The sequence below is a fragment of the Lycorma delicatula genome, chromosome 5, assembly GCF_047948215.1.
Source record: "Lycorma delicatula isolate Av1 chromosome 5, ASM4794821v1, whole genome shotgun sequence".
In the NCBI taxonomy this organism is placed as follows: Eukaryota; Metazoa; Arthropoda; class Insecta; order Hemiptera; family Fulgoridae; genus Lycorma; species Lycorma delicatula.
The window spans coordinates 148,052,935-148,067,515 of NC_134459.1; the positions used below are offsets into that span (position 1 = coordinate 148,052,935).

Here is a 14,581-nt window from a genome sequence, read left to right on the forward strand (position 1 = left end):
TATTATTATATTATTATTCTTATTTTAATAATATTTATTATTAATATTATTTTTTTCCGAAAGGAAAGGATTTGAATTTATTATTATTTATCTATAATTTTTGTATATTATCATTACTTGAAATATGTGTTTAATATTGATAATGTGAGCAGCTTACTGAAATTTCGTTTTATTTTATTAATATGCTTGTAAATGTTTCTGAAAGGAGAATTCCAAATTCTACATCAAGGATTTACTCATCCGTAAGTGAACACGTACATCATCTTTTTTTTTTTATTAACCTCAGTTAATAATAAATAAACTATAATTAATTAAAAATTATATAATATTTTAAAGATGAAATAGAAGTAAACCTAATGAAATATTTAAAAAAAAATATATTTTTTACGAATAATTAGTTGTGCAAAGTTTTTTTATCGTTTATTTTTGCTTAATGTAGTATAAAATAATTCATTTAATTACCGATGTTTAAATCTCTTAAAGATTAGTAATATTCTATTAAATTAATTACAAACTTTTTTAATAAAAACTGTTTAATTATCTTTTGCTATTAATTAATTTTCTGATTAATGTACAACAAAGAAAAACCTGTAGCCTGCTCATAAATTACTTCCTTTTATAAATTAGTTAAAAAAAAAAAAGTTTAAATTAGTTTATGTAAAAATAGAAACGGGAAAAGTACTTAAGAGAATACAAATGAAGTCAGTTAGTATATAATATCCGAGATTTGAACTTTTAAGTTTCTTTTGTCACTGTAACAGGCGAAAATGCCACAACTTATATAAATCAAAGTTTTGTCGCTATGTTTACACAAAGTTAAATTCGGTAGCGGTTAAAGTGTCAGTAAGAAATAGGGGAGAACGAATCCAAGAGAAAAAGAAAAGGTGGTGGTAAAGAAAGAGAGACGATAATGAACGGGTACGAATGAGCCGGGTTTTGAATAAATCTTCTAAAGAGGAAGGTTATATTATATTTAAGTCATTAGAGATAAATTGAGATCCTCTGACTGCAAAACGAAGATAGCATTTTTGACGTATTTTTGTACAGGAACTGAAGTAAAACTTTTTAAGTCAATAAACCGACTGTCATTATTTATTTTATGCGGTTCATAGAATATAAAATATTTGTTATTTATTTACTTTTTCTTTTCATAACGATTCATTGAAAAATATACAACGATAAAGAAAAACAAAAACTAGCATGAAATATGATGGAAAGAATAGTTCAATATGTAGGCTTAGTTTATGATCGTTAGCTCACGCAAATTGTATTTTTTTTAAAGCATTTTTCATAAGATTTTTAATTTAGAAATATGACAGTAAACAAAGGAAGATAATTAATTGTTTTTAAAATTTATACAACTTCCAATTTATATACGATCAGAATCATATAATAGTGTTCTATATGAGGTCACTAAAGTTAAACCAAAAATTTCTTTAAGTGGTTTCTTTTAAATGTAATTTATAATGCAGATTAAATGGTAACATAAGTTGCTAGACGCAACGATGATCTTACATCAGTAATAAAAAACGGTTTTACGAGGTAAAATTACTGCAATGCGAAAGCATTTGCAATATGGAATTAGAAATAATATTTATTACCCAGAATTTCCACGTTTTTATTTGTAAATTTGTTTATTTGACGGTAATTTTAAAACATAAAATTGTACAGATCTTTTATTCTTTTAATGAAAGTATAAATTAAAGGAATTATTTACTGAATTTTTTTACGATAGCCAATATTTCACATAAAATTGTTTCTATATTTATAAATGTAGAGACATATTCAACATTCGAGTATTTTGAACAAAGTATAACTGTGTTATCGTCTGCTTGAACGATTTATCTAAGAGTTTTAGCTGTGTATAAGATAATTCCCTTTCATATACAAATATTAAAAAAATACGTAGTCGATCAAAGATAAAAGATAAAAAAGAAGGATTATTTACTCTCATAATGTAACTTTTCCTGATACGACAAGGTAAAGTAGTAGTAGGAAGATAACTCGGTTTCTCACATGAATTATTTTTCAGTTACTCCCTGTTTTAGAAGTGAAGTTATGATTATTATACTTCTATGAAAAAAAAACCAAAAAAAAAAAACAATAAAATATATGTATGGGTTTTTTTAATGAACCAAACCGATTTAACCTTTATTGCAATGGATATTCGATACTTTATTTAATACACAAAGGATGATCAATATAAAACAATTATTGAAATAAAATTGCAAAGCGTAAAACGCTTAAGAATCGTGAAAAAAAAAATCTAAAATAAAATGCATGTTTTTTAGTTGTTTAACAATCAGTAGATGTAGGGAATCCAATAATTTATGTACGTAAATATACGTACATAAATGGAACTTAAAAACAAATAAATGAAATTCCAAGAATAAATAAAAAAGGAATTTCAATATATTAATTAAAAACCGTTTAATTTTTTGTTACTTTTATTTATTTCAAAAATTTCTTCTGAATCGAAGTATTTATTTTAATTTTAATTTATTTATACCTGTTTATTTTTTTCTCTATTAACGATAATATTGTTAAAAAAATCGAAATCCGATTATCTTTAAATTTATTTTTTTTTAGTTCCCAGTAAATTTATTAACGATTTAATGTAAAGTACTCCCCTCAATATACCGATATCTGTCTACTGATAAATCCATTTACAAGAATGTGATTAAGTACCCTGTTATAAAACGTTTTCTTTCATTAGGGTAAATTTGAAGAAAACATATTTAATTTTATTAAATTTTCAAGGAAAAATGATTCCAGTTGAATTTACTTTTCGAGGAAAAATGATTCCGTTGTATTAAGTGAAATATTCAGCAGTAAGAATAATATAATTAAAATCTCTACTTGTAGTAATTCAAAAGTAATTCTCATCCCTACTTAATTACGTTAAAGTTTGTGAGACTGTGAAAACGGAATATTACTGTATCGTAGGCACTGAATAAGGAACTTAGCCTTTTCAAACGTTGTCTTGCACATAAATCATCTGATTTTATGCTTTTCTATTCCCGGACCGCCACCACCACTACTTGAAAACGAGACTACAATAGTGAAACTTTATCTTTACTATGAATTTAAAGCTTAATAACTCGCTTCATATAACGATCAAAAACCGCTGTTGGTCGTTTTATTATATGATCTTCAATCAGTTTTTTGTTTACATCTGCAATTACCTTTCATTATTGGTATTTTTATTTAAAAAACCAAACAATATATCTCTTCTGACTAGTTTTACACGTTACAAAAATTTATGTCATCGCGAAACGCGAAACATTTTTTAAAATTAACGCCCTGTTACCTGGCTAACAACTAATCTTCATTGATTTGTTTCAAATTTTATTGCAAAAAATATATTTCCAGTAATTAAATCACATTTTATAATTAATATAAGCTTCAATTAGAATCGGGCCATTTAAAAAAATTTGTTCATTTTGACTTGATGAGTTATAAAGATATAAAATAAAATCGTTAAAATGTCACCGATAAAAATTTTATTTGATATTTCGTATTAAAGCGAGTGGTAATACAGAAATTGTCACAAAAAATTCATTAGTTAGAAATTGACTTATGATGGTGCTTTTCTTCTTTTTTCTCTATGCATCAACGATATTAATGATTTATTTTCTCTCTTTTTCTTTTCATTATTTATCTTATTAAATTAATCTGAATTTTGTAAAACTTTTGTATAGGTGAGACGAGAATGGTGCCGCAGTATTTGGTAAAAAGTTGTTTATTACATAAAAGTACATTAAGCAAAGAACCTACAATGATAACCATCAATCCACGAGTGAAAAGTAAGTTATGACGAAGTTTGTGATACTTGCCAAGGCGAGTATCGTAAACTTTGCAAGAGTGCATTAATGGCTATTATAGAGAGTTGAGTACCGTATTTTTACTACGACTGAGAAAACATTCGTATTACTGATTTAAATCAATGATAGAATACATTGTTTACGCAATATATTTTATAATTTTTCAAAAAAATAAATTAAAAAATAGATTTCCTTGACAATAATTACATGTTTTGCCTTCTCTTTTAATATCGATCAGTGTTAAAATCATTTCTTCCTTAGAATTCAACATAGTTAACAAAAACATAAACATAATATAAAATCTTAGTTACCTCTACTGGTGTAACTTCTCCTTACTCGGATTAAAATCAAAGTAAAAAAACAGCTAATACATTAAAAAAAATACCCGCTTATGATTGGTCAGTGGTTGAAAGAAGTAAGCTTTTGATCGGTTGAATACCTGTAACATAACAAAAATTAAGATACAGTTTCCAGCTGCGTAATTGAAGTGTTACAATACAGCTGTAGAAAAAGTATTTATTTTACACCTAGAATTCTTTTTATTTAAATTTCAAAACTACAGAGTTATTAAATAGAAAAAAAAATTAAATACTCATAATAGCTATAATCAGTCGCCTTAATATTGGAGGGACAGGTAGAAGGAAAAATTGTGTAGGCAGGCCACGTTTGGAATATATAAAACAAATTGTTAGGGATGCAGGATGTAGGGGGTATACCGAAATGAAACGACTAGCACTATATAGGGAATCTTGGAGAGCTGCATCAAACCAGTCAAATGACGGAAGACCAAAAAAAGCCACAATCTTGTTGAAATAATGAACCTTTTGATAAAATTCTGTCTTGATAAAAATTCCTTAAAAAGATGATTTACTGTATATCAGATACCATCTTACTATTATCCATACAATGCAATGGTTTTTCTAGGTAAAACGGTAAACTGTAATACCTTTAAACTTCATAATTCCAAAACGCCCAAAATGGTTTAGGAAAAATAATATTTTGAACATTAGTAATATTATGAGATCATAATTAAGGATAGAATAGCATTGGCCGAAACCACATTTAACAAACCCGTATAAAAGATGATGTTGAACAACTTAGGTAGAGTTGTTTTACTGCCTGGTAATTATTATTCTCTAAACACATTAGCAGTCGATAATACTTAAATACAGTCGACAATACTTAAATAAAAAGAGGAAAGAAAAAAAATTATATATATATATATATATATATATGTTCAATGAAATTTTTTGAAAAATAGTCAAAAAATATTAAATAATAATATTAATAAAAAACTGAATAAAATACAAACGTGAACGAAAGATACGCATAAAAATATCGAAATAAAATAAATAATTTGTAAGCAGTTAATTTAAAAGAAAGAATTAAAAGGAATTTATTTTGGTTAAAAAATTGATTTTATAAACATCGTATTTAAAATTGAACGCCAGAAAAATTTTTGATCTTATCAATAGCAGATGTATAGGAGAAAAAAGTCATTAAAATACACATATGCATACATGAAATTGATATAATATTTAATTAAAAATGAACAATATGAACTGCTAATTTACCAGTTCACACAAAAAGTAACAAAAAAAGTTAATTTTTTTTTACAGACCGACTCTGAGATGTTATGTAATCTTATTTTTGAAGATAACAATTAATTTAATATTTTATATAAATTATGGGTATAACGTAGATTTAAGGTACAAAGAAGATCTGTAGTTGACATGATATATTAATTCTCCCGTTTGTAGCAATTAATTAATTTGTTAAAAGAAAACTAAACCGACAAAGTAACTGGAAATAAAGTAATATTTCTTGGTTTAACTGAAAACGTATAATGTAGGATTAAGTGTTTATGTATTTTGGTGTACTTACTAGTTAATTTTTAATTATGTACCTTTGCCTTTGTAAGTATTTAAATTAAATGTTCCATACGAAAATTGAAAATTAAATTATATATATTTTTTTAAATAAAATATTTCTGTTAATTTTGTTGAAATTTTTAATGAAATTATTTGCCCAGAATTTGACAAAATGAATGTCTACAAAAACCGTGAATTTATACGTTTGTACGCTTCTTTTTTAGGTATATTCCATTTTATTGTACACAAATTTTAAATATATATATATATTCCACTTTCTTTGGAACTATGCCAACGATCAATTTTAATTACAATTAAAAAGAAAAAAAAGGGGAAAACGGGGAAAAGAAAATGGAAAGAGGGAAAGGGGAAAAGGGAAAATAAGGGAAAGAGAAAAAGGGAAAATAAGGGAAAGAGAAAAAGGGAGGAAAGGGAAAGAGGAAAATGGGGAAAAGGAACGGGAAAATTAGGTTAAGATAATATGTTAAAATGAAAATGGGGGAAAAGGGGAGAAAGGGGACAGGGAGAAAGAAAGGAAAAGGGGGAGGGGAAAAGGAACGGAAAAATTGGGTAAAGATAATATGTTAAAATGAAAATGAGGTAAGGGGGTAAAGGAAAGGGGAAAATAAAGGAAAAGGGGATAAGGTGGCAGGGGGAAAGAAAGGAAAAGGGGGAAGGGGAAAATAACGGGAAAATTGGGTAAAGATAATATGTTAAAATTGAAAATGGGGTAAGGGGGTAAAGGAAAGGGGGAAATAAACAGAAAGGGGAAAGGGGGTAAGGGGAAAATGGAAAGAAATGAAAAGGGGAAGGGGAAAAGTTAAATTTTTTGAAGTTTTCGTAATTTTCATTTTGTTAATGTTTTATCAAACTTTCAATTCTGTTTATTTAATCTATATATACGAGTATGCTCAAATCTAGCAATAGCGAAGCATTGCTGGGTCTGCTAGTGTTACTCTGCTAGTGTTGTTTTGTGTGTGTGTGCACGCGCGCATACACACACACACAAATTTACAAATCATATCAGTATTAATTCAGACATTTTTTACTTGTGTAAAAACGTTGATATTGTGATCCGTTTTTAAACTAGTTTCCTTCTATTATATTTTCTTTTTAAAGAATTTGAATTTTTATTGGAATTTGTATCTGATTTTGCGCTATATACTTGTGTTACGAATCTTAGTCTTTCTGTATTAATTAAATTTTTATTTTACATATTGTTTTTGACGTTTAAAAACCATAAATATAATTGGCTATATAAAAACCGGTAAGGATCATTATTTCTCAATATCTTTGTAAGTTTTTCCTTACAATAAAATGTAATTCCTTCTATCCTTTTAAGAAAAATCCTTTAAAGTTTGTATGAAGAATACTCAACAGTTCAAAACTTAGCCTATTGTCATACAGAAATCATATTTTTACCTGTTAAAAACTTACAAGTGCGGAAATAAGTTGTCCGATTATATATTTAGTTTTCAATTCATCTTTATTCATTTATTAAGAGTCGAGGATGATGTAACCAGAAGTTCTGAAAGGATAGGCAGTTTTGTAAGTTAATTGAGGTTGAATTATCTTTTGCGTAAACTGCTTTAAAGTACTGATACCTTTTCGTGTATTTCTTTATAGTAATAACACTTGCTATATTATTTAACTTATTCTAAGAGGCTCTATCTTTCGTGACGATAAAAAAAAAAATAACTTTGTAAATGGAAGTTACTATTTTCTTTTTTCTGGTAATCTAATCAAAATTTCTTATAGAATTTAATCATAATTTCCGAACTATAGAAGTATAAATTTCTGTCTAATATTTAAAAGATCACAATCACAATACATTAGTGAGAATGTTGCAGAAGAACAGTGCGTTGGGAAAGTTGCTGTAACCTTGAATTATGTTAGTGTAATGAAACTCTCTTAATTATTAATTAGTATTTTTATTTCATTATTTCATAGAAACGGATATTTCAATAACTTTAAGAGTTTATAGAATGTGTTGAAAATGATCTCCTTCAACATCAATAAAACACAGCACAAATTTATTTTTTTTTCAAAGATTTAACCAGCTGATGTACTGGAATGTCTAGTATTTATACCGGTATTGCAGTTTTTAATTGATCAATTTTGTGTGTTCTGTTGCGATACACTGCTTGTTTTGCTGTCTCCCCATAGAAAGTAACCTGAGGGAGTCAGATCAGGTGATCGTGCAGGCCACAAACCCCTCGAAATAATTCGTTTACCAAAAATATTTTGTAAAAACGTCATTCACCTGTTAGCTGTGTGCGCTGTGGCGCCATCTTGTTGGAACCAACCTTGGCTGATTTCCACTTCTGTTAACCGACTAATGCAGTTTGTCAAATAGCACAATAAATATTAGCTGTATTTTCAAAACAGATTGGACCACAAGGCGCGTTCTACTCACACCGATCCAGACTCCAAATTTCGTTTCGTGTAAAGATAGTTGTGTAATGGGGATTAGTCAACCACAGTCGTCGTATATTTTGTGAATATACTCTCCCAAATGAAACCACGCTTCATCTGAAAAAAACGTATTGTCAAAGTTACCTACGAAATTTTGGTCAATAAAACGATTAAACCACTAATATTAATAGTCTTCTGGCATGATCTGTTAGATCAGTTCTTGAACACACTTTACTTTGTAGGGGAAAAGTTTACTTGTTTTCTTACAACCTTATATTCGATAGCAAGTCCGAGTGCTAACTTACGCACAGATTTTGATGGACTTTCAGCCATAGCATCCGAAATATTAAGCTGCTTCTTTTCGTTTACTTTACGTGGTCTCAACTTCGATCATCGTCTTCAACAGAGCCTGTTACTCCAAATTTTTTGGTAAGAGATCAAATGCACTGCGGAGAGGAACAGGAGTATTTGCAAACTTTTCAGAAAACTTGTGCTTATATACTAAATCGGTATGCTTGTCTGTCACCTTCACAAAAGACGTATTCAATGAAAAAATGTGTTCCTCTACCGAAAGAATCATTACGTTTCTCGCAACTATTGATTCTGATAAACGAAAAAACACCAAACGAAACGAAGTACGTTCAATCACAGCTCAACAACTGACGTCTTGATTTATTACTGAGCAACACCCAACGAACCCACAGGGCAACCAACAATAGAACGCCGAAACAATAGAATGCACCACATACTTCTAAAGCATACTGCACACCGACTTTACGAATGCACTGAGAAATATCACAAATATTCGTTAGCAGGAAAAATAAACTATACATTTTCTACTGCCAAATACTCATTAAATTACTTCTGAAATCAATCGGCGGTTGAAAATCAAGCACACCCATCGTCATTACGCCTAACCTAAAAATTCTGGATATTCCTCTCACCAAGCTAGAAAAGTTTGATCACTCCAAAAAACAATGAGTTTTAAATTTCTTTCATCTATATTTTATAATCCTATATTTTTAAGTCACATATTTCAAGAGATACGAACATTTGTAAGATATAAGATATATATTTTAAACGAATAAACATCTGAATTTTAATTTGCTTACTTTGGTATTATTGTTATCTTAGGTAGATTAGTATATAACGTCATGTTTTAAATTAATTTTATTAATTATTGCCCGTTGATATTAATATATAATTTATTTATATAATAGTTTCCACTTACCAACAATCTTTAATAGTAATTTCGAGCGCTTTCGGATTAGTAATCCTCAGGAACATTGATGTGTTATAATTATTTACTTCACATATGATTAATTATACTAACATGAATTTTAGAAACAAAAATTATAAATATAACAACTGATCGTCAAAAGATAAAATAATGTTAACGTTATCCGTCATGTCAGTATGAAGGTCACAATTGTTGATCAATTGTTACATTTATAATTTTTGGTTTTAAAATTCAAGGTAGCATAATTAATGATATGTGAAGTAAACAATTATAATTATAACAAATCAATGTTCCTGAGAATGGATTACTAATCCGAAAGCGTTCGAATATACTATTGAAGATTGTTGGTAAGTGGAAACTATTATATAAATAAACGTCATCTTTGTTTAGGTAACAATCATCACACCACAGACAATCCGTATTAGTTTGGTTTGAAAATTATTCAGAATGTCCACTTCAGCGTAAAAAATATTATATTCTGCATATACCTATTTTAAGGAACTAGATGGAGTAAACCTATTGTTACTATTAAATAAGTGTTTGTTCCAACACAAGAAGGTACGGCAAATTTGTGAAGAGAAGACCAGATATTTTATGTTGTACGTCTTTGAACTTAAATTTAAAAAAAAAATAATTTAAATGTTGTCTTTATAGTAAATTTAATGATTATATAATAACCAGGAATATTTTTATTTTTATTTGTATCAACTGATATGAATAATTTCACATAAGATTTTAAAAATATATGAGAGAAAATTAATTCTTTTTTAATATTAAAAAATGCATTTTGTATAATAGTATGAATAATAAGTAAATAAGATTTATGTATTTAAATCATAGCTTTATTATTTTTCATAAAAAAGCGATAATAAAATAAAATTTTAAAATTTTAAAGGATGGTACAGTTCTTTTATAAATTGTGAACTAATTTTAAAAATTGTTATTTTAACAAAAAAACTTCAAAAATAATGAAAAGTGAAACTGGATTTCATATGTTAGAAACGGTGGTGAGGAATTGCAATATGGAAGGAATATCAAAGTGTGAGCTTCCCGTGACTATTAACAAAAAAGATATGTATAAAAAAATTTTTAATTTTATTATAAATTATAATTTGTAAGATAATAAATTAATCTATACAAATAAAAATGGTAATATTTATTTGTTCAAAATCTTAAATCTCCGAAAGTTCTTCACGGATTGTTTTGAAATTTTGACACGATGTTGCATTCAAATACGCGCGCGTTTTTATATACCTATTATTTATATTCCTAAGATGTAACACCTGGTAAAAACATGTTTTTTTTTTTAAAAAACAGCGCTATTTGTTGGACGTAAACGTAACACACGCTGTACTAAATATTTTACGATCCCATTTCAATGTTTCCGATATGTGTGTCCACCATAAACTAAAAAACTACTAGACCGATTTAAGCGCTGGAAAAAAAGGAAAAAATCGGATAAGGGAAAGAAGGAAAAATCGAGAAAGGTAAAAGTTAAAAAGGGAAGAAGGGGAAAATGGGAAAAAGAAATGGAAAGGGGAAAGGTGAAGGGAAGTTGTAAATAAGGGAAAGATAAATGGGGAAAGGACATTCGAAGGGGAAGGAAAGGGGAATGGGAAGGTAAGGGGAATGGGAAGGAAATGAGAATGGGAAAGAAAGGTGAAGGGGAAAGAAAGGGGAAGGGGAAAGAAAGGGGAAGGGGAAAGAAAGGGGAAGGGGAAAGAAAGGAAAACGACAAAAACCGGGAAAAGGGAGGGGAATATTGTAAAAAGGAAAATGGGAAACTGACAATGGGGCAAAGGATAAGAGGAAGAAAGGGTAAAAGGGAAAGGTTAAATTTTGTGAAGTTTCGTAATGTTCATTTTGTTAATGTTTTATCAAACTTTCAATTGCGTTCACTGAATCTATATACTCGTACATATATCTACACTCAAATCTACCAATAGCGAAGCACTGCTAGTATTTGAGTGTAATAATCTGCTAGAATATTATATAAAAATTTGATTTATTTATGTACGTATTCAGATACACTCAATTTGAAATAAAGATATCAGTTCTCTTTTCTTTAATATCTGTTGACGTAATGTAGGTTTACTTTCACTAATGAGTTGTAAATATGTAGCGATATGAATGTGATTTCGTAAGGGAGAATATAATACAGGTTAATTTATAAGTTCCTCCTTTCTCCTTTAATTTAATTAATCATGCATTCAAACGTAACAAATGTATTCTACGTTGTTGAATAAACAATAATTACAGATGTTTTAGTAGGCGAGTCGTAAATAATATGTACAAAGTAATTGTAAAACATTATCGAAGAGTTCATGCATAGATATATAAATAATCTAGTTATAAATAAATTATCTATTACATATATTATTAAACACTCATCTATGTGAATAACAATAAAGTTGTATTATAAAAGTAAAAGAGAAAAAATAATTTCGTAAACTTGTAATGACCAATTTAATAACAAAACAATCGGTTATAAAAAACTCTAAGAATATAATTATTTATCCCTCAAAGTATAAATATATTATTAGTATTTGGAATGTAAATTAATAGAAATTACCATACATAATACGAAATTTATTCAAAAATAAAATGTATTCTAATTGCCTAAAACTAAAATAATATTTAACAAACGTTAAATTATTTTAAAAATAATAATTTTTAAAAGCTGCCTTCCAATTTCCATCCGATTTCATGAAAAGTTCCTTTTTCGACCTTTATTTGACCGATGGAAATAAAATAAACAAATTATGGAAAACATAATTAGCAATTTTAAACGTAAAACACTGGAGCATTCTTCTTCCTGGAATTCTTAAAACAAAATTACGTTACTTTATGAAAAGTTTCAATGAATTAAAGATGAATCACAGACTATAATTACTTTACAAAATATGAAAACATTCGGTCTTTTTCATGAGAATATATTTAAAAAACTGATCCGATTAGAACTGAAGGTGATAATGAATATCCTTACATAATCAAAACCTTATTTTTCTAACTCCATAATTATATGATTAATATTTTTATTTACGCACTGATTTTGAAGAACACGATAAGGAATAATTATGAAACAATATTGACGCAGGATCAGAAGTTTTCACATTTAAAAGAGAATGAATCTATAAAAAGAGATAATGAAATTGATAAGGAGGGAGATGGGATCACAGAAGCATATTCTTATCCAAGGTTTTGTATTGTTAGAGATTTTGCTAATATGGTAAAAGAGACAATCCGAATCGTGTCTGTCACGACCACTTTCCTATAAAAAAAAAAAAAAAAAAAAAAAAAAACGTGAGGGATATTATCACAGTAGCAAAACGTTGTCTAAAATTGATGAAATAATTATTTAAAATAATTGGTATCCAGGTGACTATTAGTTTTTGATTTTAACGATAGATGCTAATGGAGTAGCTAAGGCTATAACAGGAATTCTATAGATCGGTAAAAAAAAATTTTTTTAAGTTTTTGTCTTAGGGAGACATTAAAAAAATTTAACCAAAAAATAATAAAAAATAAAAGATTAAAATAAATTATATATAATCTGCGAAAAAGATTTTGGATTTTGGAAAAGAGTTTTTCCTCAAGTCCAAAAAATCGATTTTTGTTGGACATTTACGTATGCATGTATATATATGATGGTTTGTATTTGGTCTTATAATTTTGGACTCCGTTGACCGATTTTCTTCAAACTTTGTACACCGTTACTACCTTCGGGATAAAGAATATATTAAATTTTTTGAAAAAGAAGTAGGAGTCTCTTAGTAGAAATAAAATTTGAAAAATCTACTTAGTAAAAACCCTTTAGCAAAAACCTTTTCTTACAAAATTTGAAGTTTTTTAACCAGATCACAAATTACCAAACAGTTTTATTTAAAATTCATCGAATATACATTTATCAGGAAAGGAGTTAAAGGAAGTACTTTGCATATGTACGTTTAAAGCAACAACCATTCAAATCAATACAGAAAAATATTCTCCATCTCACTCCGAAGGTAACAAAAAATATTTTTTTTAATTTTTAAAAAGTTTTTAAAAATTTATTTTAAATTTAATTCATCTCGCAAGTTACCCGTTGAATTTAAAATGTAGAAATCCAAATTTTCTGATAGCCCTTACTTTTAAGTATTTCTTAAAAAAAAAAAAAAAAAAAATTAGCCGAGAATTTTCACCCCTTTCTAGAAAATTACAACTTTTTTTTTATTTAGAATTCTGGCTGTATCTTTGTATTTTTTAACAATTTTAAAAAGTTTTTTTTTTAATTTTCAGCAGTAACGGATTATTTTTTTTAAATTAATTTTATCGGAATACTTCCCCATGAGTGTGAACCCCCAAAATGAAAAAAAACATTTTCTTAATTTCAAATTTTTAACTCTTAAAACGTTTTCTGCATTTATTTAGTTATTTAACTATGTTTCATAAAATTATAAATAAATATTTTTATATAAAAATATGAAAAAATGGATTCATAATTTTGGTTACTGATTTTCAATAAAAGGAATTATTTTATCATAAAGATACAAGTAGAACTTAAAATGGTTGAATTGAAAAATTAATTGCATAACTTGATCTTCGTAATCATCGGTTGTATTATAAAAATACACAAATATAACTCATGAATTTATCCCTTCAATGTATTTCATTTTAATGTTCAATCACTCTGTAACTGAAAGTTTAGTTTGAAAAATCCTGACGAATCGAAAATTTCAATTTATCTTTGTAACATTTAGTTTTAAATAATTGACGTTTTGCTACAATAATTGACTCATAAATTTTATAAATATACTCGTATTACCAAAGATAAAATTGGATTGTAATATTTTTTCCAGTAAAAATTTAATTACGAATGTTTTTACAGAAAAAATTAACTATTCCTCTATCCTGAACTTTCAATTATGGAAACTAAGGCTAACAACTGATTCAAACAATCTGACGGAAAAATAAGATACATTTTTATTATTATAAATAGAATATTTATATATTACCGGAAAATATCAGAGTAAGTTTATTAAATACAATGTGATTTATCACATACGCTCGAAACTTATGCCTGGGAATATATAATCAAAATTTTTTTGCGTATGAAAAAACTCTTATGATTCAAAACTCCCCGGACCTTCCGGATAAAGGACAGATGCTGATATGATGTAATGTATTCATTATTAGCGTAGTTTGCAGTTCATTATGACAATTTTTATTTCATTAACTTTTGCTTTGAAGCT

General features: G+C 27.4%; 2 protein-coding genes across 6 annotated transcripts in view; one reads left to right on the forward strand and one right to left on the reverse strand.

Annotated features, from left to right (window-relative positions):
• The window catches only part of LOC142325476 (uncharacterized), a 388,745-nt gene that overhangs the window by 284,394 nt on the left and 89,770 nt on the right, over window positions 1-14,581 (reverse strand). For 4 of the 5 annotated variants that reach the window (XM_075367290.1, XM_075367291.1, XM_075367288.1 and 1 more), the window contains one exon: window positions 4,136-4,263. The exons of the other annotated variant lie outside the window; for it this stretch is intronic. The gene's annotated coding sequence lies outside the window, so the exon portion shown is untranslated. The remainder of the gene's footprint in view (window positions 1-4,135; window positions 4,264-14,581) is intronic. 5 annotated transcript variants of the gene reach the window in all.
• Window positions 1-14,581, forward strand: part of LOC142325477 (neuronal acetylcholine receptor subunit alpha-7-like) — a 909,238-nt gene that overhangs the window by 86,060 nt on the left and 808,597 nt on the right. The gene's annotated exons all lie outside the window — the stretch shown is intronic.